The sequence below is a fragment of the Myxocyprinus asiaticus genome, chromosome 23, assembly GCF_019703515.2.
Source record: "Myxocyprinus asiaticus isolate MX2 ecotype Aquarium Trade chromosome 23, UBuf_Myxa_2, whole genome shotgun sequence".
In the NCBI taxonomy this organism is placed as follows: Eukaryota; Metazoa; Chordata; class Actinopteri; order Cypriniformes; family Catostomidae; genus Myxocyprinus; species Myxocyprinus asiaticus.
The window spans coordinates 21,254,441-21,278,008 of record NC_059366.1 but is presented as its reverse complement, the minus strand read 5'-3'; positions in this window follow the sequence as shown (position 1 = coordinate 21,278,008).

The window sequence follows — 23,568 nt, the reverse complement described above, 5'->3', positions numbered from 1 at the left end:
TCAGAGTGTTCCTGGCCTGATTGTACAAGACTTTATCCCCAACTCTGTAAGCATCCTCTTTGGCCTGACGAAGCTGCCTGAGTCCCGCTGTAAACCATGGTTTGTCGTTGTTAAATGTTAAATAAGTCCTAGTAGGAATGCGCATATCCTCACAGAAACTGATATATGATGTAACAGTATCTGTGAGCTCATCCAGGTCTGTGGCTGCAGCCTCAAAAACACTCCAATCAGTGTAGTCAAAGCAGGCTTGTAGTTCCAGCTCTGCTTCATTGGTCCATCTCTTTGCAGTCCTTACTACAGGATTAGCAGATTTTAATTTCTGTCTGTAGGTTGGAAGAAGATGAACCAGACAGTGATCAGATAGTCCCAAAGCTGCTCTAGGAACAGAGCGATATGCATCCTTTATTGTTGTGTAGCAGTGATCCAGTATATTTCTGTCTCTGGTTGTGCATGTAATGTGCTGTTTGTATTTGGGCAGTTCACGTGTGAGGTTTGCTTGGTTAAAATCCCCAAGAATAACAATAACTGAGTATTTTTGTTCCATGTCTGTGATTTGATCAGCCAGCTTTTGCAGCGGTGCATTCAAACAGGCATTTGGCGCGATATACACACTCACCAGAATAAACGAGGAAAACTCCCGCGGCGAGTAGAAAGGCTTACAGTTAATAAAGAGCGCTTCCAAATTAGGACAGCACATCTTCTTTAATGTTGTTACATCTGTACACCAACTTTCATTGATGTAAAAGCATGTTCCACCACCTCTCGTTTTTCCCGTTAACTCCGCGATGCAATCCACTCTGAACAGCTGAAAGCCCGGCAGATGTAACACGCTGTCCGGAATGGCTTCACTCAGCCAGGTTTCTGTGAAGCACAAGGCAGCAGAGGTTGAAAAGTCCTTGTTTGTGCGGGTGAGGAGATGTAGTTCATCCGTTTTGTTAGGGAGAGAGCAGAGATTTGCTAGATGAATGCCCGGCAGCATTGTTCGAAAGCCCCGCCGACGGAGCTTGACCAGTGCGCCTGCTTGTCTTCCTCGCCTGCGTCTCATAGCATGTTTAAACAACACAGCTGCGCCTCCAACTAAAATGTCAAACAAAACGTCCGAATATTCAAAATCCGGGAAAAGATTGACTGGTATATGCTGTCGAATGTTCAGCAGTTCGTCTCTGGCAAAACTGACTGGAAAAAGATTACTAAACACAGGACAAACAAACAAAAACAACAAAACAAAAGAAGCGCTCCACACCGAGGCGGCCATCCGCAGCGCCATCATGATGCAAATCATAGTAATGTTCATAGTAAGATCATAAGAATGATCATACACCTGTATATATCACTTGTCATCAGATCATCCAGATCACATCATAATACCAGCTGTAAATGGGGTCTAAATGACCGCTGCCTACATTAGCAAATGCTATAGGACGACTTCTGGCGGAAGTTCATCCCACATCCGTTTCCCCAGTAAGACCCCCAGGAATAAGGTGGACAGTCAAAGCAAATGAGAGAGACAGGCTAAACTCTAGATTTATGTAATTAAGGTTTCATTTAAATTGCTAAAAGTGGGATGGAGAGCTGGAAGTAAAGGTGTCTGGTGTTAAAGAGTGTGTGGTTGCAGGGGGGATGATTAAAACTGAATAAAGAATGAATTAATGAAGCTGATTCTGATTCTGAAAACATGCAAGCATACTCCCCTCATTATTTATACTATGATCAATGGAAACATGTACATTTGAAGTCAGAAGTTCCCTATCTGTCACTCACTCGACGTTGTGTCGATGTAGTGACTCTAGGAGTCACTCTTGGGAGCCTGAGACACCTCTGGTCTTTGATAAAAGGCCAATGAAAATTGGCGAGTGGTATTTGCATGCCACTCCCCCGGACATACGGGTATAAAAGGAGCTGGTATGCAACCACTCGGCCAAGGTGGGGCGGCCAAGGGCTATTCGGCAATCCCCCCGGTGGATAAAGGTGCTCGCAGTGCACCTATGCCCGCAGAGCGCCGCCACCTGGTGCGGGCGCCCAAAGCTCCCATCCAAGGCCTGTAGGTTTACGTCATCTCTGACGGCCAAGGCCTACGGTGCCGCTGGACAAGTCGCCTCCGCCCTGCATGCCATGGCTCTCCTACAAGTCCACCAAGGCGCTAAAGGAACTGCACGAGGGTAGATTCGCCCCGGGATTGATGCAGGAGCTGCGCTCGGTGACCGACCTCGCTCTCCGGGCGACAAATGTCACGGCGGTCTCTCGGGCGGGCGACGTCCACCTTGGTGGTCCAGGAGCGCCACCTTTAGCTCAACCTGGTCAAGATGGGAGAGGCCGACAAGGCACGGTTCCTTGCTGCCCCCATTTCCCAAGTTGGCCAGTCCGGAGACACGAGGACTTTGCCCAGCAGTTCTCAGCAGTGAAGCAGCAGACGGAGGTTATCCGGCACATCCTGCCCCAGCGTGGCTCAAGATCCTGCACCCCATCTGCTCATCGCCAAGGGTGTCCCCCTGCGGTGACTGCACCGGATCCACCGCAGCCCGCCCCTGTGACCCGGCCCGGCGTGGAGCCCACCGCAGGAAGCAGACGCCACCCATCTCGTGGCCGCCAAGAACCCACGAAAGGTGGTAGACACCAGTGCAGATCTTTAATGACTACGCTGCCACCAGCTTCTATACACATTTCATTTGAACTGCTAAAAACATCAAGCAGACCCTTTTTACAGTGCTAGTCAGATCTCTGTGTGTATTTTCACTGCACTTAAATCCTTGATAACCAACAGAGGCTAATTGTATAAATGTTGTTTCAGCAGTGGTGCTGCTGTGCGCGCATCCACGAGTCTGCAAGTCCGGACCCATATTTATGCACGTCGGTGGAGTAATGGCTTAAAATGACTTTAGAATCATTATAGATGGGTTATTCATGTTCGCCTTGTCATGTGTGTGTTTATTATTTACTGGGAGCGTTTGACACTTGAAGTGCTCAGAAAATCACTTTCACTATTTTTATTAAACATAAACACCAATAGAAAATATAAACCTATCTAACAGAACATACATCACCACAGGGCTCCAGACTAGCATATGAGAGCGGTGCTGGTGCCACCAAGTTCTACAGATGGTGGCACCAGCACCTGATTTGGTAACAACAGTGAAAAATAAATATTTTTTGTCCTTAATTTAAAAAAATACAATAATAATAATTAATGATAGAAACTAATAAAAAAATTGTGACATTATTATATATTTTATATTATTTTGTTGTTGAAATGCACATTAGACAGTATAGCATTGATTTTGACTTGATGCAACAGTAACATCTGTAAAAACTTGTATTTATATATAGGCCTACCTAATTTATATAGAGCTAAATTGAAGTATTCTGCGTGCGATTCTATTGATTAAGTACAGTCATCTCTTTGAATTTCTGAAGGCAAAGCCAGTTACTTTTTCCTACAATCAAAGAGCAGGTTCTAGAACAGATTTTACACCGAAAAACTGATTGCTTGGTCCATAATAATTATGAAAAGTTGCCATTGTTCCTCCATTAGTGTCCATAGTTTTAAGTGATATTTGTAACTAGATCACAGGAAGTCACTGGTAAAACCAAGCATGGCTCCTTACTATGATAATAAGTAACTTCAACAAAACTATGGCATTTTTGATATGAAAGAAACTACACATTTAGAAGCTATAAAAACAAAATAGAAACTTTTTGAAACTGACATAATTGTAATTATTATTTAAGGACTATATAAATATACAAATATTTAGTATACATATAACACATTGCACATCTGCCAAAATACCATTGTTAACACAGTAAGTTTTACTATAGTAAATTCAAACTTTTGTTAGGGTGGTGATGTGTGGATTGTACAGCCTTACAATTTATGTACTGGTCTGTGTTGTTTATAATGGTGTGCCGTTAACCATGGTTTTAAACTCGTTAAATCACCAAGGCAAGAGACACTAAGGGTTTTCATAAGGTTTTTCCACAGCCAAATTCAAATGAGTTTCGCGTCTCACACCACGTTTCTCACAGCGCTGTTTATAATGATTTGCGCTGCCTGGGTGAGACTGCTCTGCACTGGCACTGCTCTGTTCATTGAGCTGGCTGATAATTGATCCGGGAAGTGGCCAGTGCTGTTATATGCCATTTTTCTCACACGAAACAGAAAACAGACGCGTCGCGCATAAACAACGAGAGTTAGCAAACTCTGTAGTTGCACCGGTGTGACCTCTAAAAACGTAAGTCTCACCGCCTGGAAAAAATTATTGCAAGATGCGACCATTTAGTCGCAGTCTGGAGCCCTATATTTCCACTACCTTTGCCAAAGAAGTTATCGGAGTAAAAAATGTTCTTCTAGAAGAGGTATCATATTGGGTCTCCGCTTCTCTGTTGTGTATGTTTACGCACTTGCGAACAGCCTTTGATGGGCAGCTATACGATAACGTCACTGTGAATACGTGTGTAACTGACTGGTGCTGGCAAGTGTTACGTTGCGTCATGGATATTAATTAACCATGTGATATGTCAATAGATAATAGCAGCGCTCATAATTCAGCAGCGGCCCAACGCTGCTCCTGAATGCATATATAGGGGAAACACTGGTCTGTATAATGTGCACTTGCTTTAAAATGGTGTACTGCATAGACAAGGAAGTTATGACCACACCAATCCAAAAACAGAATTCCCTCATCAGGCTTTGTTCTTTAAAACATTGCCCTATATCCCACAGGAAATGGTGTTTACATAGACCAGCTCTAAAAGCCAATTTTACCTTGCTGAAGTCTATTGAGGTCAAAATGGTTCAGAGGAAGATATGTTTCTGTACAGTTTGGTTTATAAACCATGACATTCACATAGAGTCACAGCTTTAGTAGCACACATATTGCAGACAATGTTAAACTCACCCTGGGTTAATGCAATTAAAAAATAACTTTACACCTGCCTAGATTTCTCATTGCCTACTTACTGTAACAGTCATCCCCTCCACATCAGATTGACAAAAGTAACTAATCTCGACTGAGACCCGCTGAGCTTCTAATGAGAACACAAAATCAATTCTCCACCATGATTATGGCAAGGGGCATACAATATCCGTGACACCAGATATTTTGCGCTAAACAAAAACAAGTCCAATCAAATTAGCAGTGAGTGTACATATCCACTGCTGAGATTGGATAACTATTGGATAACTGTCTGTGTGATTCTAACAGAGGAAGAATAGATCTAATAGTTCGAATGAGAATAAATAGTCTCTTTCTTGACCAGTTGGGTTTGTTTCCCAACAATTTGTTCAACCAACAAAGATGTAGCTCCTCACTGACTTTGAAAGCAAATAAACGAACACTTTGTCATGACAAACGTCACTGGAGCAACTTTTTTTCTGCACCACCAAAATATTGCCCTTTGTCTGTATTTTAAATGTCGGAGCCTGGGAAGAAGATGAGTTATCGAGCGCAGCATCGGAGAGCGGGCTCGTCCAGTCGGATGCAGAGGATTCGACTGGGCTTCCTCCTTCGGGAATGGTCGCCCAGTCCCAGGCCGACGCGGAAATGATGGACATGCTTTCCTGGGCGGCCGCGAGCGTCGGGCTAGAGTGGAACCCTCCACTCTCCCCTGAACCCTCACGGCTCGATGATTGGTTCCTGTGCTCGGGGCGCCGCCCACGGCCATGCCCCGTTCCTTTCTTCCTGGAAGTGCATGAGGAGCTGACAAGATCGTGGGAGGCACCTTTTACTGCCTGGTCCCAGTCTTTCAGCTCCCCCGCTCTCGCTACCCTCAATGGCGTAGCGGCCAGGGGATATTCGGTGATCCCCCAGGTGGATAAGGCGCTCGTGGTGCACTTGTGTCCGTAGAGCGCCACCACCTGGAGCATGCGCCCAAAGCTCCCGTCCAGGGCCTGTAGGTTTACGTCGTCCCTGACGGCTAAGGCCTGCGGTGCCGCTGGACAAGCCGCCTCTGCCCTGCATGCCATGGCTCTCCTGCAAGTACACCAAGCCAAGGCGCTAAAAGAACTGCACGAGGGTAGTTCTGACCCGGGATTGATGCAGGAACTGTGCTCGTCGACCGACCTCGCTCGCAATGTCCACCCTGACATGCAATGTCCACCCTGGTGGTCCAGGAGCACCACCTTTGGCTCAACGTGGTTGCAAGGTACGGTTCCTTGATGCCTCCATCTCCCAGGTTGGCCTATTTGGCGACACTGTCGAGGACTTTTCCCAGTAGTTCTCGGCAGTGAAGCAGCAGACGGAGGCCATACAACACATCCTGCCCCGGCGCGGCTCAAGACCCCGCACCCCGTCTGCTCATCGCCAAGGGCGTCCTCCTGCTACAACAACACCGGCTCCGCCACAGCCCGCCCCTGTGGCCCGGCCCCAGCATGGAGCCCAGCACAGGAAGCAGACGCCACCCGTCTCACGGCCGGTCGCTAAGAACCTGAGGAAGGTTTCAAAGTGCCCCTGAGACGGGCGACCCAAGGGCAAGGAGACCCGATTCTCTGGAGCTGGTGAGCAGATCACTCCATCCCCCGGTGGAGGGCTGGGAGGAGAATGTTTTGTTTTCATTTAATTTCGCCGCATGTCCAAGAGGCTGTGGTACCCAAAATTTCCACAAAAGAGCGGTTTTCTTGTTCCCTGGGTCACATGTCCGGTGCGCACGGCCGTCGTCATGACCACTGTCCACCGTCTCATCTTTGCAGGTATGGCGCTCCAGCAGCAGTCCCCCGCCCCTGTGCGCCCAGCTGTGGCACAAACACGCCCACACAGGATTGGGTCCGGTGGACTACGGGGACGAGACTCCTCCTGCCCCCTCCTCGGCCAATCTTATGGTGGGTGGCACGAGCCAGGTAAGTGCTTCGATGTCCATGGACTCAGCATGGCCACGGGTCTCGAATCCCCTCGATGTGGCACCTCGAGCTCCGCCCCGTCACGAGGCCCCACCTGCTGGTACATCCGACGTGATCATTCCCTTGGTCCCCCTTGCTTGGAGTTTGGGCGAATGGCTCGCGTTTTCCAACCCGTCACTATGGCTGACCCAGACCGTCCGACTCGGCTACGTGATTCAGTTCGCCAGGCACCCGCCCAGGTTCAGCGGTGTCTGCTTCACCTCGGTGAAGGGCGAGAACGCCGCTACCTCGCGTGCGGAGATTGCTACCCTTCTGCACAAAGGCGCGATAGAGCCTGTCCCTCCAGCTGAGATGAAGAAAGGGTGCTACAGCCCTTACTTCATCGTAACGAAGAAAGGCGGTGGGTTGCGGCCAATCCTGGACCTGCGAGTAATGAACCGGGCTTTGCACAGACTCCCATTCAAGATGCTGACGCTAAAATGCATTCTAGCGAGCGCCGGCATTAAGATTGGTTCGCGGTGGTAGACCTGAAGGACACGTACTTCCACGTCTCGGTCTTACCTCGACACAGACCCTTCCTGCGGTTTGCCTTCGAAGGCCAGGTTACCCTCAGGGGAGAGTGGAGACTCCACCCTCAGGTGGTCCAGCTGATTTGGAGTCGATTCGGTCGAGCACAGGTAGACCTGTTTGCTTCCCGGGAATGTTCCCTCTGCCCACTTTGGTACGCCCTGTCTGAGGCACCCCTTTGTATAGATGTGCTGGCACACAGCTGGCCCCCTGGACTATGCAAATACACGTTTCCCCCAGTGAGCCTACTTGCACTGACCCTGTGCAAGGTCAGGGAGGACGAAGAGTAGATCATCCTAGTAGCACCCTACTGGCCCACCCAGACATGGTTCTCAGATCTCACATTCCTCACGACTGCCCCCCGGCGAATTCCCCTGAGGAAGGACCTTCTTTCACAGGGACGGGGCACCATCTGGCACCCGCGACCAGACCTCTGAAATCTCTATGTCTGGCCCCGGGATGGGACATGGAATACCTAAGTGGCCTACCACCCACGGTGGTAGACACAATCACTCAGGCTAGGGCTCCCTCTACGAGGTGCCTGTATGCCTTGAAGTGGCGTTCTTCCTGATGCGAAGACCCCCAGAGATGCACAGTCGGATCGGTGCCCCCAGTTGCCATGCTTTGTAGAAATGCCTCCCCCTTCGGGTAGGACCTACCATGGAACCTCTCCACATGACATACTTCCGACAAGATTCTGTAAGACCATGTGATGTATTCCACTCAAAATACCCCCCCCCCCCCCCCACACACACACTTTTTGGCGGGGTGTGGTCTCCGCGGTGTCTTCCCCTTGGGAGGGACACCCCCTGATGCAGACACTTATGGCTCCCAGTCAGTTAACAAATTCCACTCTTTTTGGGGAGAAAAGTTGGGCAGTCGACTTGTTCCTGATGGACCGTTCGACGCTCATAAGAGCGTTGGGTGAGGTTACGTGACGGCCTAGTGTGTGGCTACAAGGCACACAGCGGTCTGCCCATCACAAACTGCCAGTTCACATAACACAGTTCAGCTAGTCGTGGCATTTTGTATAGGGACCCCTAGTGTCACTAAATCGACACAACGTCGAGTGAGTGACAGATAGGGAACGTCCTGTTTACTTTTGTAATCTCCGTTCCCTGATGTAGGGAATGAGACGTTGTGTCCCTCTTGCCACAATGCTGAACTATCCGCTGAAATGGCTGGGACCTGGTCTCGGATCCTCAGCATAAAACCTGAATGAGTGGTTGCATACCAGCTCCTTTTATACCCGTATGTCCGGGGGAGTGGCATGCAAATACCACTCGCCAATTCTCATTGGCCTTTTTTCAAAAAAAGCAGAGGTGTTCGGGGGCTCCCAAGAGTGACCCCTAGTGTCACTACATCGACACAATATCTCGTTCCCTCCATCAGGGAACAGAGGTTATGAAAGTAATCAGGACGTTTCACTCTGTTCCTCACACAGTGTCACTTTGGAGAATTTTGAATGCTGCAAGAGTCATTTGGAATACTTTTATATTGTTTTTTGTCAATTTTTTGAAATAAATAAATGTGACTTGCATTCTTAAGTATTCATAAGTATAATAAAACCTTGTGGTTAAACCAGTGATTTAAACATGTTAATATCTGAAGATTGTCGAGCCTATGACAGAATCATCCAAACTGAGTTGACGTTTTCATAATGCAGTCAAAAAGTCTCTATGGTGGTGCATCCCTTGCAAGACTGACCTGAACAAACACTTAATTTTGTATGAGATTTAATGAAAAGCAGACAAATTGAGCCATGCATCCTACTTGAAAAAGCCAGGGGGATTGGATTACACGTGAATTATTCCAACTTCAAAATGGTGTTCATTCAGACTTTCTTGCACCACTGGACAGAAAATCTTTTGTACTTCACACACATAATGTCAGAGGGTATAAAAGCTTTAGAAAGAATAAATGACTAGGTAACTTTGGGCATTGTAGTGGGCTCTGCAGATGTCACATTTCCTCGCTGCACTATATCTGAAGTGTTGTGTTAGGGATGAGGAATTACATGTGTAGCAAAGTATGTGCACTGCAAACTCCTTAACTATGTGCCAGGCTCTCAATTTAACAAGACACATTTACATATAACATGCCCATGCCTTTTAAACTGCTCATCAACTGAGCTATTCAGTTAGTTGTGCCTTTTAATTAACACTTGATGCAGAGACTGAATCAAATATAGTCTTAATTAGATTGGCTGATTGGGTTTCAGTTAAATAACTTGTCCATTACTCAATGGAGTGAGATAGCTGAACAAATGTGATCTCTTAGATGAAGTATTATCAAGTAATTTAGTTATATACACACACAACAGTTAGCTCCGGTCCTCAAATCTGATTGGTTGAGAGACGTTCTATGAGTACTGATGGTGTCACACCATCAGCACTCCGACGCTTCACTGTATCACTCTGCTTGTGTTCGTGCCATTCTAAACTAAAGTGTAAGAGCAGTGCAGATGTGTTAAGAGCTACTGTATATGTGTCTCTTTACATTAAATGTTTTGACATTACATATTTTAGCCAGCAGGTGGCAGCAAAAGACCATTTTTATGTAATATAAGCCAGTTGGGTGACGTGGAGTCAGCATCAGTCAGTGTTTACATACAACAGCACTACGTGATCGCTCATTACTACTACACTACTAAAGCTAGGAAACAGCTTTAAATGGCTTTAAACTAACAACTTCAGCATTCAGGCTCATCACAGCTGAGAGACACAACAGACTGATTAATTGCACAAACTCAAGGAGCAATTATCTCTTACCAGAGTTTATTGGAGAGGACGTAATGTTCAAAATGGTGGAGGAGATTGCGGTTTCTATAGTGAAAGACTCTTGCGCACCGGTTACTGCGAAATAGGGAGGAATACCCTGAGAAAGCTGGTCTTCAGAAAGCTGACAGCATCTCTGCTTGGGAGTGGCAACAGGTGATGGCACACACTCCATATCTCTCTCTCTCTCTCGCTCACTCTCTCTCTCTCTCTCTCTCTCTACACACACACACACTCTTGTTTCTCCTATAACTTGTTAGAAACACCCCAAGCCATGATAATAGTTCTAAAGTGACATTTTTGAATTATTAACAAAGACTTGGACACATCATTGGTTTGAACTAGCAATGGCAGATTCTGATCCATCGCGTAAGAAAGTAGTTCTATGCACAAATGCGTTTTTTATGACCGTACTCAGTTTTTCCTAATTTTTTTAAAATTTACTTCATTGAACTGTTGTATATAAGCAATATCACACTCGCAATCGTGCTATATGGCCCTAAATCAGCACTGCTGTGATTACCTACAGCACTCGGCCTGTGGCCTCGTGCACAGCAGTGCTTATATAGGGCCATATCATACTCTTGCTTGTGTGATATTACTTAAATATACACTACCGGTCAAAAGTTTTTAAACACTTGACTGAAATGTTTCTCATGATCTTAAAAATCTTTTGATCTGAAGGCGTATTCTTAAATGTTTGAAATTAGTTTTGTAGACAAAAATATAATTGTGCCACCAATAATTGTTAATTGTTATATATATATAATTGTTTCCTCCAGCATCTCCACAAGTTCCTTTGTGAATCATGCCACGGTCCAAATCACTGAGATCACATTTTTTCCCCATTCTGATGGTTGATGTGAACATTAACTGAAGCTCCAAACCCATATCTTCATGATTTTATGCATTGCACTGCTGCCACATGATTGGCTGATTAGATAATCGCATGGATGACTGTTGGTGCCAGATGGGCTGGTTTGAGTATTTCTGTAACTGCTGACCACCTGGGATTTTCACACACAACAGTTTCTAGAATTTACTCAAAATGGTGCAAAAAATAAATAAATAAATAAAATCCAGTGAGCAGCAATTCTGCGACCGGAAATGCCTTGTTGATGAGAGGTCAACAGAGAATGACCAGACGGGTTAGAACTGACAAAGTCTATGGTAACTAACATAACCGCTCTGTACAATTGTGGCAAGAAGAATAGCATCTCAGAATGCTAGTTTATTGTCATTCTGTCCTGCATTGTGAGTAGAGGCAAAATACAGTGTCTGTAGGAACTACGGTGCAGATCATATAACAGATCATTATATGACAAACATTGTGTGGAGTATACACTGGCATTAAATGCTTTATAGATAAAATGCAGAACTGAAATGTCTTAAAATGAATTTAAATCTGTTCTTTATACCTTAAAAGTATAAGCTTCCATCTCATTGCATATTATTCTACATAGATTTTTTCACTCCATATAAACATATTAATGCATGCTAATTATACCAAAATAAGAATGAAAGATTCAAATTATTCCTGTAATTTTTTTTCCCAAAATAGCTCACTGAAGAAGAAAAAACAAATTGCTTTCAGAGGCTTTATATGGAGTTAGGATGAAAATAGTGTGATCTGATACCAGTGCAGACAGACAGCACACTGGATGTTAAGTCATTCACTAAATAGGCAGCAAGGAAGCATCCTACTGCTTTCCTATGAAGCCAAGTGCATACACTCTATAACATCCAACCAAAAGTTCAGTTTCAGGCTACAGATGATGTTTGCATCACTCAACATGTTTGGCAGACACAGGACAATGGTAATCAGTACTTAGATTCAGAATTTTTAATGTATAAATTTATTTTAACATGGTTGGCATCGATTGGTTGATTCTGGCCATTACTTGAATCAGAATTATTTCTACTGAATTCTGATTGGCAAAATGCTTCAGCACTGGCTCGCAGTGTGCGTTAACCTTCTTGAATTTGAAAACAGGCAAATGTAATTATGGAGATATGGCGTGCCCATTGGCTGTTCCAAAAACTTGTGGATATGTGTTAATGGATGATGGTAGGGTCAGCTATGTTCTGTAACGTACCCCCCAACGTTACTTCATTGAACAACAGTTCAATGAAGTAAATTTTAAAAAAATTAGGAAAAACTGAGTACGGTCATAAAAAAACGCATTTGTAAAGTTTTAGCTCTTGATACACCTGTGTCAAATGCTGGCAGGGGATATCAGTGCTCGGATTCAAACCTTCATTGTTTCCTTTTGAATGTCGATTATCTTAAGAGAACAATCTAATATTGAGACTGTTATACTTTCTGGTTATTAGTCCCTGATTCCAGGGTGGTGCCCCGGAGATATTAATCCTTACTAATATTCTATTGATTTTGGTAATTGATAATTATCTTTGATGATTGTTGAATTTGAAGGATCAGTAAGCTAGTGTTAATTCTAATCAATGTTCCATTGATTTTAATAATTGATCTTTATCTTTGATGATAATTAATATTCTATTGAATTTGATGGTTATCTTTTATGTGAAGGATTAAAAGAGCTAACACTGATTCAAATCAATGTTCTATTGATTTTAATAATTGATAATTATCTTTGATAATTATTAATTATTGCTAATAACCAAATCCGCTCCTGAACATAACGCACTACATTTGCTGGTACCGTATGAGGTTTTAATGAGTTAAATTCTACTATTTAATTTAAATATTAATTAATAACTAAAGAAATAATTATTAATTATTTCTGACAGTAACACTGATCTAAACAACCAGTAGAACCTGCAGGTACAAATACCCTCACGCAACTATTTTTTCTAAAGTTGCTCTGCCGGAGCTGTATGCGAAATGTAGACTGTAAATAGAAAGAGAAATTTGTGCTGTTGAATATTTTGCTGCCACAACCGACTTGTGGTCATGTAGAACCTCGGAACCGTACATGAGCCTGACTATTCATTATATTGACAGCGAGTTTGAAAAGAAGACCATACAGCAGAATATATTGCAACGGGCCTCAAAGAAGTGATTTCTGCATGGGTTTTGCTTGAGGAATGACTCATCTGCATTACAACGGACAATGCAGCTAATATGATCAGTGCAGCCTCTCTGAATACCTGGTCAAGGCTACATTGTTCCCTGTCTGTCACTCACTCGATGATGTGTCGATGTAGTGACACTAGGGGTTCGATCTTGAGAGCCCCAATTACCTTTGCTTAAAATAGAAAAGGCCAATGAAAATTGGTGAGTGGAATTTGCATGCCACTCTCCACCCCGGACATACGGGTATAAAAGGAGATGGCATGCATCACTCATTCAGATTTTTTCTTCGAGCTGAATGCATGTGTGTTCGTCCTCTCACTCTTTGCTACGCTGCTGGATTCTTATGCTGCATGTCAGTGGTCACCCTCACACGGTTGAGTGCTGTGTTTCCCCTGGGCACTTCGGCAGCCTGAGTCTGCAGGTGTTAAAAGAGTATATTAGAAAGAGTATATTTCCTTCTAAAAGCGTTCGCACAAACACTTGGCGTCTTTTTAAAGATGTCCTTCCGCGTTTGCGCTACTGGATGTGGCCGTTATCTCTCACCTCTGGATACCCATGAAATCTGCCTCGAGTGTCTGGGGCATCAGCACGCCGAGGTGCCTTTCGTGGGAGGGTCATTTTCTCATTGCGAGAACATACCCAAGAGAACGTTGAGGTCACGGCTCACTTCCTTCTTCATGAAGGGCTGACGCTCAGCCGGCCTGGTCGGCAAGCACTGCGGGTGATCTGGATGTGGACATGGGAGCATTTCCGCCAGCTTAGCCCCCGCAGACCTCCCATCCCCCAGCACACTCGTTCTGTCCGGATGAGCTGTCAAGCGATGCAGGCGGTCTGCCTCAGGGCGGGTTTAATGTGTCGTACGTGGCTCACGGCATTGGAGGGTGGGCTTCTGCTACCGGAAGCGGATGAATCTTCTGAGCTCCCACCCATGGGTGATAGAGCACAGGATGAGTCGGATGCTGAGATGGCAGCCGTGCTTGCCCAGGCAGCTGCGAACATCGGGCTGAAGTGGAACCCTCCACCCTGCCCTGAGCGTTCGCGGCTGGATGACCGGTGCCTTTCTTCCCGGAAGTGCACGAGGAGCTAACGAAGTCATGGAAGGCACCTTTTACTGCCCATACACACTTTGCGGGCTCGTCCACTCTGAATACCCTCGACAGCGGAGCGACTAAGGGATATGTCGAGCTTCCCCAGGTATAGCGCACCATAGTGGTGCATTTATGCCCGCAGGGCGCAGCCACCTGGCGCGACCAAGCAAGGCTCCCTTCCAAGTTCTCTTCCTCTTTAATGACAAGGCCACGGGACAGGCCGCTTCCGCCCTGCACGCCATGGTCATCCTGCAGGTCCACCAGGCCAAGGCGCTAAAAGACCTGCATGAGGGTAGGACTGACCCAGGGCTGATGCAGGAACTGCGCACTGCATTCAGCGTCACCCATCACACGACTTTCTCGGCGTCACACATCTGGGGCGGACGATGTCCACGCTTGTGGTCCAAGAGCGGCACCTGTGGCTCAACCTTGCGGAGATGCGTGACGCCGAGAAAGTCCGCTTTCTTGATGCACCCATCTCCCAAGGGGGGCTTTTTGGCGACACCGTCGAGGATTTTGCCCAGCAGTTCTCGATGGTGAGAAAGCAGACCAAGGCAATTAAACACATCCTGCCACGGCACGACCCGGCCGCCTTCAGGCCACCGAGGTCCCACACCCCTCCTGCTTCTCGCCAGAGCCGTTCCCCTGCAGTGCCGGCCCCGGCTCCTGTACCATCGGAGCCCGCAAGCCGGTATCAGAGAAAAAGATCCTCCTGCGGTGGCTGGAGGCCTGGTTAGAGCTCTCCAGCCCCTCACGGTGGCTTATCAGGACGATTCGCCTCAGCTACATGATCCAGTTTTCCAGACGCCCGCCCTGGTTCAGTGGCATCCTCTCCACTGCGGTGCAGGGCGAGGGTAGCTCCGTCCTTCGGGTGGAAGTTGCCACCCTTCTGGTTGTTGGGCCTCATGTATTCAGATAGAAGACAAAGGCAGGCCTAACAGTCATAAAAAACATTCCTCAAGCCCCCTCCTTCTAAGTCGTAAATCTTACTGATAAAAATCGCGCCAAAATCAAACAAAGGGAGCCCGGAACAGACTGCAGATCCATGGGGCCTTGCCCTCTGGAGGATCGAGCTCTCGGCTCCTGTTGGATGAGGCACACGGCAGGGCGACCCTCGAGCATGACATCATCAGGACTTCAAATAATTCTGGGGTGCTTCTGGGGAGGCTTCCAGCGACTTAGTTCACCGAATACGGACGTAGCTTTTTGCTGCTCTCCGGTGCAGCCTCGTGGCATAAGGAAGTAATGTCCGACTTGAAACTGTAGCCATACAATCTCCATCTCGCTGGACGAGTTGAGATTACTCTGTGTTCAACCGAACACTCTAACGGATCTGAAGGAGACCGCTGAGCAATTCGCATCTTCATCCGTTGGCCTACAGAAGTGAAGAGATTAAAGATTTCTCTTCCATCTTCAATCAAGTCGACATTTCTGAGTTCTCCGCCAGCCCGCCGAGAATCAACAGCCGTACCGCCCTCTGAGAATCAACAGCCGTACCGCCCTCTGAGAATCAACAGCCGTACCGGCCGCCGACAATCAACAGCCGTACCGGCCGCCGACAATCAACAGCCGTACCACCCGCCGACAGAGCGAGGAAACGACCTCTCGTCATCACACGAGCCTCAAGGAACCGGGTCAAAGTTAAAGGACGGAGGAAAACACATTCTACCTGTGTCCTCATGCGATTCAAGTAAGAGGTTTACGTCTGGGCAGAGATAGAATATTATAGTGTGCTATTCTTGTGTTTCAAGGATTTTGCTTGTACAGTTTACGGACCGCCATGTCCGCTCATTGTTAATACTCAGGGTATTAATTATCACGAATTTGTTTTGCTGTATTGTGGTCCAACCAAATTGGACTGTTGTGCATTTTCGCCATCGCGGGTGAGACAGCAACTGAGTTCATCCATTAAAGAGTCAAATAACAAGGGACTTTTACGAGCCTCGCTCGTAAAACCGCGTCTCTGAGTGATGAACACGGCTGCTTTATCTCCAGCTATCGCGAAATCAGCTTTCGGGCTGTCACTTAATCATCTCTCTCTCTCTCTCTCTCTCTCTCTCTCACTAACCACACTGACACACACACACACACACACACGCACGCACTGTCACACACACACACCTTATGTGTTATAGGATTATTTTTATTTCCATATCTAATCATATCACTGTTTAGTTTGTAGTTGTAAGTCGGAAGTTTATTGACTGCATTGTATTAATTATTAATTGATATTACTGCATAAATAAACTTTTGTTTATATTACAAAGAGAAGTGTTTTGGTTTGTTTTGCATATGCCTGTGTCATGCTGACGGGATGTCAGTGCTCGGATTCAAGCCTTCATTCATTGTTTTTTTTCCCGAAAATCGATATTCTTCGGATGTCGATTTTCCTAAGAAAACAATCTAATATTGAGACTGTTTTAATATTCGGTTATTAGTCCCTGATTTCAGGGTGGTGCCCCGTCAGTGTTAATCCTTATTAATATTCTATTGATTTTTGATAATTGATAATTATCCTTGATTGAATTTGAATGATCAATAAGCTAGTGTTAACTTTAATGTTTCATCGACGTTAACAATTAACGATTATCTTTGATAACTGTTGATTTAAAGGATTAAAAAAGCTAACATTGATTCTCATCAATGTTCTATTGATTTTAATAATTAATAATTATCTTTGATAATTATTAATTATTGCTAATAACCAAACTTGCTCCTAAACGTAGCACACTACATTTACTGGAGTCCTATATGAGGTTTTAATGAGTTAGATACAATTAATTAATTTAAATATTGATTAATAACTACAGAAATAATTATTAATTATTTCTGATAGTAACACTGATCTAAACAACCAGTAAAGCCCTACAAGGTGAAGGGAGCAATAGAGCCCGTCCCCGTAGCCAAGTTGCGCAAGGGCTTCAACAGCCCTTATTTTATCGTGCCCAAGAGAGGGGGGTCACGCCCAATCTTGGACCTGCGTGCCCTGAACAAGGCCTTACACAGGCTTCCGTTCAGGATGTTAATGCAGAAGCGCATCTTGGCGTCAGTACTACATCAGGATTGGTTCGTGGCCATCGACCTGAAGAACGCGTACTTTCACGTTATAATCTTTCCTCGACACAGACCTTTCTTCGATTTGCTTTCGAAGGATGAGCATACAGTACAAGGTCCTCCCCTTCGGTCTGTCCCCTTGTGTCTTTACCAAGGTTGTGGAGGCTGCCCTGGCCCTGCTAAGGAAGAAGGGCATACGCATTCTCAATTATCTCGATGACTGGCTAATCCTAGCTCACTCGCGAGATCTATTGTGTGCACACAGGGATCTTGTGCTTCAGCACCTCGACCGACTCGGGCTTCAGGTCAACTTGGAGAAGAGCAAGCTCTCCCCTGTGCAGAGCATCTCTTTTCTCGGTATGGAGTTGGACTCGGTCACTCTCAGGGCACGTCATACGACAGAACATACTCAGTCAGTGCTGACCTGCCTGAAGATCTTCAGGCAGAAGGTAGCAGCGCTAGTGAAAAAATTTCAGAGGCTCCTGGGGCATATGGCATCCTTGGTGGTGGTTCTCCCCCTCAGGTTGATGCATATGAGACCGCTTCAGCACTGGCTACAGACTCGAGTCCCGAGGTGGGCATGACGCCACGGCACCCGGTGTGTGACCATCACACCACAGTGCCGTCAGATTTTCAGCCCTTGGTCGGACCTGGCGTTTCTACGGGCAGGTGTTCTTCTAGAGCAGGTCTCAAGGCGCGTCGTGGTCATGAAGCCGTACGCTCGCGTCGCATGTCGCAACTCGCCTGTCGCCTCCTCCTTTGGAGTCAGCAGACCTTGAAGTCTCTGCGAGTAACTCACCTTCCTGGCACCCTCAACCATGCAGCGGATGCACTATCAAGGCATGTAATGCTCTGCGGGGAGTGGAGACTCCACCACCACGTAGTCCAGCTGATTTGAGAGAGATTCGGGGAGGCACAGTTAGACCTGTTCCCCTCCCAAGACTCCTCTCACTGCCCCCTGTGGTACTCCCTGTCCAAGGCCCCCCTCGGCACGGATGCCTTGGCGCACAGCTGGCCTCGGGGGCTACGCATGTATGCGTTTCCTCCTGTGAGCCTCATTGCACAGACTCTGCGCTGTCGGGTCTGTGCTGTCTTTTCTTCAGGAAGGGCTGGAGAGACGGCTGTCTCCCTCTACCCTGAAAGTGTATGTGGCTGCCATAGCAGCTCACCGTGATACACTGGACAGCAGTCCCTCATGACAGCGCGACCTGATCAACAGGTTCCTCAAAGGCGTGAGGAGATTGAATCCTCCTAGACCACGCCTGATCCCCTCTTGTGATCTCTCTGTGGTCCTACCTGCCTTACAGAGAGCCCTGTTTGAGCCCCTGGAGCAGGCCAAGCTCAGCACTCTGTCTCTGAAGATGGCCCTCCTGGTGGCGCTCACTTCCATCAAGAGGGTGAGGGACCTGCAGGCGCTCTCTGTTACCAGCGAATGCCTGGAGTTCGGGCCGGCACACTCTCACGTGATCTTGAGAACCCAGCCCGGTTACGTGCCCAAAGTTCCCACCACTCATTTTTGGGACCAGGTGGTGAACCTGCAAGCGCTCCCTTCAGAGGAGGAAGACCCGGCCTTGTCGTTGCTTTGTCCAGTTTGTGCCCTGCACATCTATCTGGACCGCATGCAGAGCTTTAGACACTCAGAGCAGCTCATTGTCTGTTTTGGAGAACAGCAGAAGGGGAAAGCTGTCTCCAAGCAGAGGTCGGCCCATTGGATTGTGGATGCCACTTCTCTCACATACCAGTCTCAGGACTTGCCGTGCCCCTTGGGGGTCCGGGCACACTCCAATAGAGGTGTTGCATCCTCCTGGGCATTGGCAAGGGGGGCCTCTCTAACAGACATATACAAAGCTGCGGATTGGGCTACACCCAATACCTTTGCGAGGTTTTATAACCTACACATAGACCCAGTTTTGACCCGAGTGTTACACGGTAACAGCAGGTAGACCGGGCGGCCTGTGGGTGTACTGCTTGCATTGTGCCTTTCCCCTTTTTCAAAGGTGATAATGTGTGCTTTTTGTCCACAACAGTTCCCCGTACTGGTGAACTCCAGATGCCTCTTTAATTCTTTAGCACTGTCCAGTGACGAACTCAACAAAGGAGAAATGCCACCAGGCCCAGCACTCGTGGTATTCCCCTTTTCAGGTGAGCCCGTGTGCTTGGGCTCAGTGCTCCATGCATGGTGATTCCCCTTTGGTAATCCTGTATGATCAGTTTCCACTGTTCGGTTTCCCCCTTAGGTGAAACCTGTGTTTCCCCTCATCAGAGCTTTCTCTGTCTCGGCCACTGTGCTGCGTACACTCTCTGTAGATAGGGTCCTCCTGTGGTATCATTCCATATGTGTACTTCCACTCTGGTAAGTCCATGTGAGGTATGCTCCACATGTTATCCTTCCTCCAGCAGGATGTGGTCTCCGTAGTGCTCTCTTTCCTGGAGAGGGAAGAGCACTTCCCAGCGCTATTCTAGAATGTGCTCGGCGGGAGATTGTTTAACAGCAAATTAAGAAAGGCACCACCGGTAGCCTACTTGGATAAATGCCTTCTCCCCCCTTAACAGGACTAGGGAGATGCCTTACCTAACTCACTGGAAGGTCACAACATGGTTGAGTGCTCGCTGCGAGGCACGCAGCAGCTTGCCCATGTCCACTCTTCCGTGCCTCATGACATGGTTCAGTGCCTGCGGTGTTTCCTATAGGAACCCCTAGTGTCACTATATCGACACAATGTCGAGTGAGTGAAAGACAGGGAACGTCTTGGTTACTGATGTAACCTCTGTTCCTTGATGGAGGAAACGGATGTAGTGTCCCTCTTGCCGTGGTGCTGAACAGGCCGCTGACATGGCCGGGACTCTCTATCGGCTCCTCAGCATAAATCTGAATGAGTGATGCACGCCATCTCCTTTTATATCCGTATGTCCGGGCCGGAGAGTGGCATGCAAATTCCACTCGCCAATTTTCATTGGCCTTTTCTATTTTAAGCAAAGGTGATTGTGGCTCTCAAGATTAAACCCCTAGTGTCACTACATCGACACTACATCTCGTTCCCTCCATCAGGGAACAGAAGTTACATCAGTAACCAAGACGTTTTGGACATAGACTTCATTTAGCTATTGGTGAGCGGTGTCAATTTTTTTTCCCCTGATATAATGTAATTTATTTATTTTGCCACTTTTATTAAAGGTGCACTTGGTCATTTTTCTGATATTGCGCTGACGCCTAGCGTCGTACAGTATATTCAGCATATTTATTCTGCAAATGAAAACATCAAATTACATAGAATTAAAAGCTAAAGCGGGTAATATTTGGCTGGTCATATATGTATTATATAATATATGCTCAGTTCCCAGCACAGTGTAGAATAAGGCAGCATTTTCTCAAAGACTAATCATCTCATGAGTGTACATAATTTCTAAACATATATATATATATATAAAAAACACCTGAATCACAGCACATCTTGCTTGATCTAGGGGTATGGGAAGGTGGGTAACAAATGTAAGGATAGTGTGCAAGAGTGATCCTGTCTCCAGGTCCCAGAGCAACCACAAATTACGTCAACACATGATATTGCAAAAATATAACAATTTATTAAAGAAAGTGGGATAAACAAACAGACTTCAAGAGTGGAACCAGCCAAAATAACATACATTCTTTCTAGAGGGTTTAGAAAATAGCTTACCTATCAAAATTAAAAGACAAGAAAACAAAACTAAACTCCCTCTCTATAAACAAATAGGAGAAAACAGAATCTTTCAAAATAAATGGCATCCACCTCCCTACAAAAGGAATCTCACAACATAACTTAAATAGGTTACACAAAGTAAAGCTGGTATAATAAAACTAGTGTAGAAAACACACACACACACACAACTGTTATATATTTCAACACAAGTATAAGCAGTACACAACAGCAATATGACAAGATTAATTACTCACTTTAGCACAACTAGCACAATCTGCACAAATGCTGAGACCAAGAGATAGAATAACCCTGGAGAAAATATTTATTCATTCATTCATTCATTCATTCATTCATTCATTCATATATTTTTCTCTCTCTCTCTCTCTCTCAAAGGTGAAAAGTTGTTGGCCTCTTGTACTCTCCATTCCTCTGCTGAGCCAATCATAATTAATGATCGGCAGGTGGCACTCATTATCCTGCTCAATGGACAAGTGACAAGGAAAGCACAGGCAGACAACACACATATCAAACCACAACACCACCATCAACAAATATCACAATGACATAATAATACGTCCCTCGAGACGTAACACCCCCACCATTAAGTTTACTTCCATAGGTTGTAAATCCTACTAGTACAACTTACCATAAAGTGCAAAAGAGAATAAAGTATATATATTTTAGAAGAAATACACACACACACACTAACTTGTTAGAATCAGCACAAGCAGTAATACTATTTCTGAAGTGACATTTTTGAATTACTAACGAAGGCTTGGATGCATCATTTGGTTTGAACCAGCAACTGCAGATTCTGATCCATTGCGAAAGAAAGTAGTTCCATGCACAAATGCGTTTTTATGACCTTACTCAGTTTTTCCAAAAAAAAAAAATATTTTAATTTACTTGTTCATTGAATTGTATATAAGCAATATCACACGAGCAAGAGTGTGATATGGCCGTACATCAGCACTGCTGTGATTACCTACAGACGAATCATAGCTGTGCTGATGTAGGGCCATTGCTTAAGTGTGTGTGTGTGTGTGTGTATATATTTATAATCACCTTAACTTTCAGCATGGTCTACTCTGGAAAGCGCATCAGCAATCACATTCTCGGAGCCTTTGATATGCCAGATGTCGAGGTCATACTCCTGAACATTGAGCACCCAACGCATCAACCATTGGTTTGAGTTAGACATCTGTGATAAAATATTAAGGGGTTATGGTCTGTATAGATCACAATGGGAACAGAGCTACCTCCTACATATACGTCAAAATGCTGCAATGCCAAGAGAAGGGCAAGAGCCTCTTTTTCGATGGTACTATAGTGCTGTTGACATTTAGTGAACTTCTTAGAGAAGTAAGAGATAGGATTATCAACACCTTGACTGTCCTCCTGCAACAACACTGCCCCAGCGCCTATAGCGCTCGCATCTACAGTTGTGCTCAAAAGTTTGCATACCCTTGGAGAATTGGTAATATATGTACTATTTTTAAAGAAAACATGAGTGAGCAGGCAAAACACATTTCTTTTATTTCTTATGGGATTCATATTCAACTGTAGGTTATAACAGAATGGCTCAATCATAAAACAAAACATGGCAACAATGAAAAAAATGAAATGACCCCTGTTCAAAAGTCTGTATGCCCTTTGTTCTTAATACTGTGTATTGCCCCCTTTAGCATCAATGACAGCATGCAGTCTTTTGTAATAGTTGTCTATGAGGCCCCAAATTCTTGCAGGTAGTATAGCTGCCCATTCGTCTTGGCAAAATGCCTCCAGGTCATGCAAAGTCTTTGGTCGTCTTGCATGAACCGCACATTTGAGATCTCCCCAGAGTGGCTCGATGATATTAAGGTCAGGAGACTGTGATGGCCACTCCAGATCCTTCACCTTTTTCTGCTGTAACCACTGGAGGGTCAACTTGGCATTGTGCTAAGGGTCATTGTCATGCTGGAATGTCCAAGAGCATCCCATGTGCAGCTTTCATGCAGAAGAATGCAAACTGTCTGCCAGAAATTTCTGATAACATGCTGCATTCATCTTGCCATCAATTCTCACAAGATTATCCGTGCCTTTAGAGCTCACACATCCACCAAAACATCAGTGAGCCACCACCATGCTTCACAGTGGGGATGGTATTCTTTTCACTATAGGCCTTGTTGGCCCCTCTCCAAACAAAGCTCTATTTTGGTCTCGTCACTCCAAATTACAGTGTGCCAGAAGCTGTGAAGCATGTCAAGGTGTTGTCGGGCATATTGTATCCAGGCTTTTTTGTGGCATTGCCGCAGTAAAGGCTTCTTTCTGGCAACTCGACCATGCAGCTCATATTTGTTCAAGTATTGTCATATTGTGCTCCTTGAAACAACTACAATGTCTTTTTCCAGAGCAGCCTGTATTTCTCCTGAGATTACCTGTGGGTTTTTCTTTGTATCCTGAACAATTCTTCTGGCAGTTGTGGCTGAAATCTTTCTTGGTCTACCTGACCTTGGCTTGGTATCAAGAGATCCCCAAA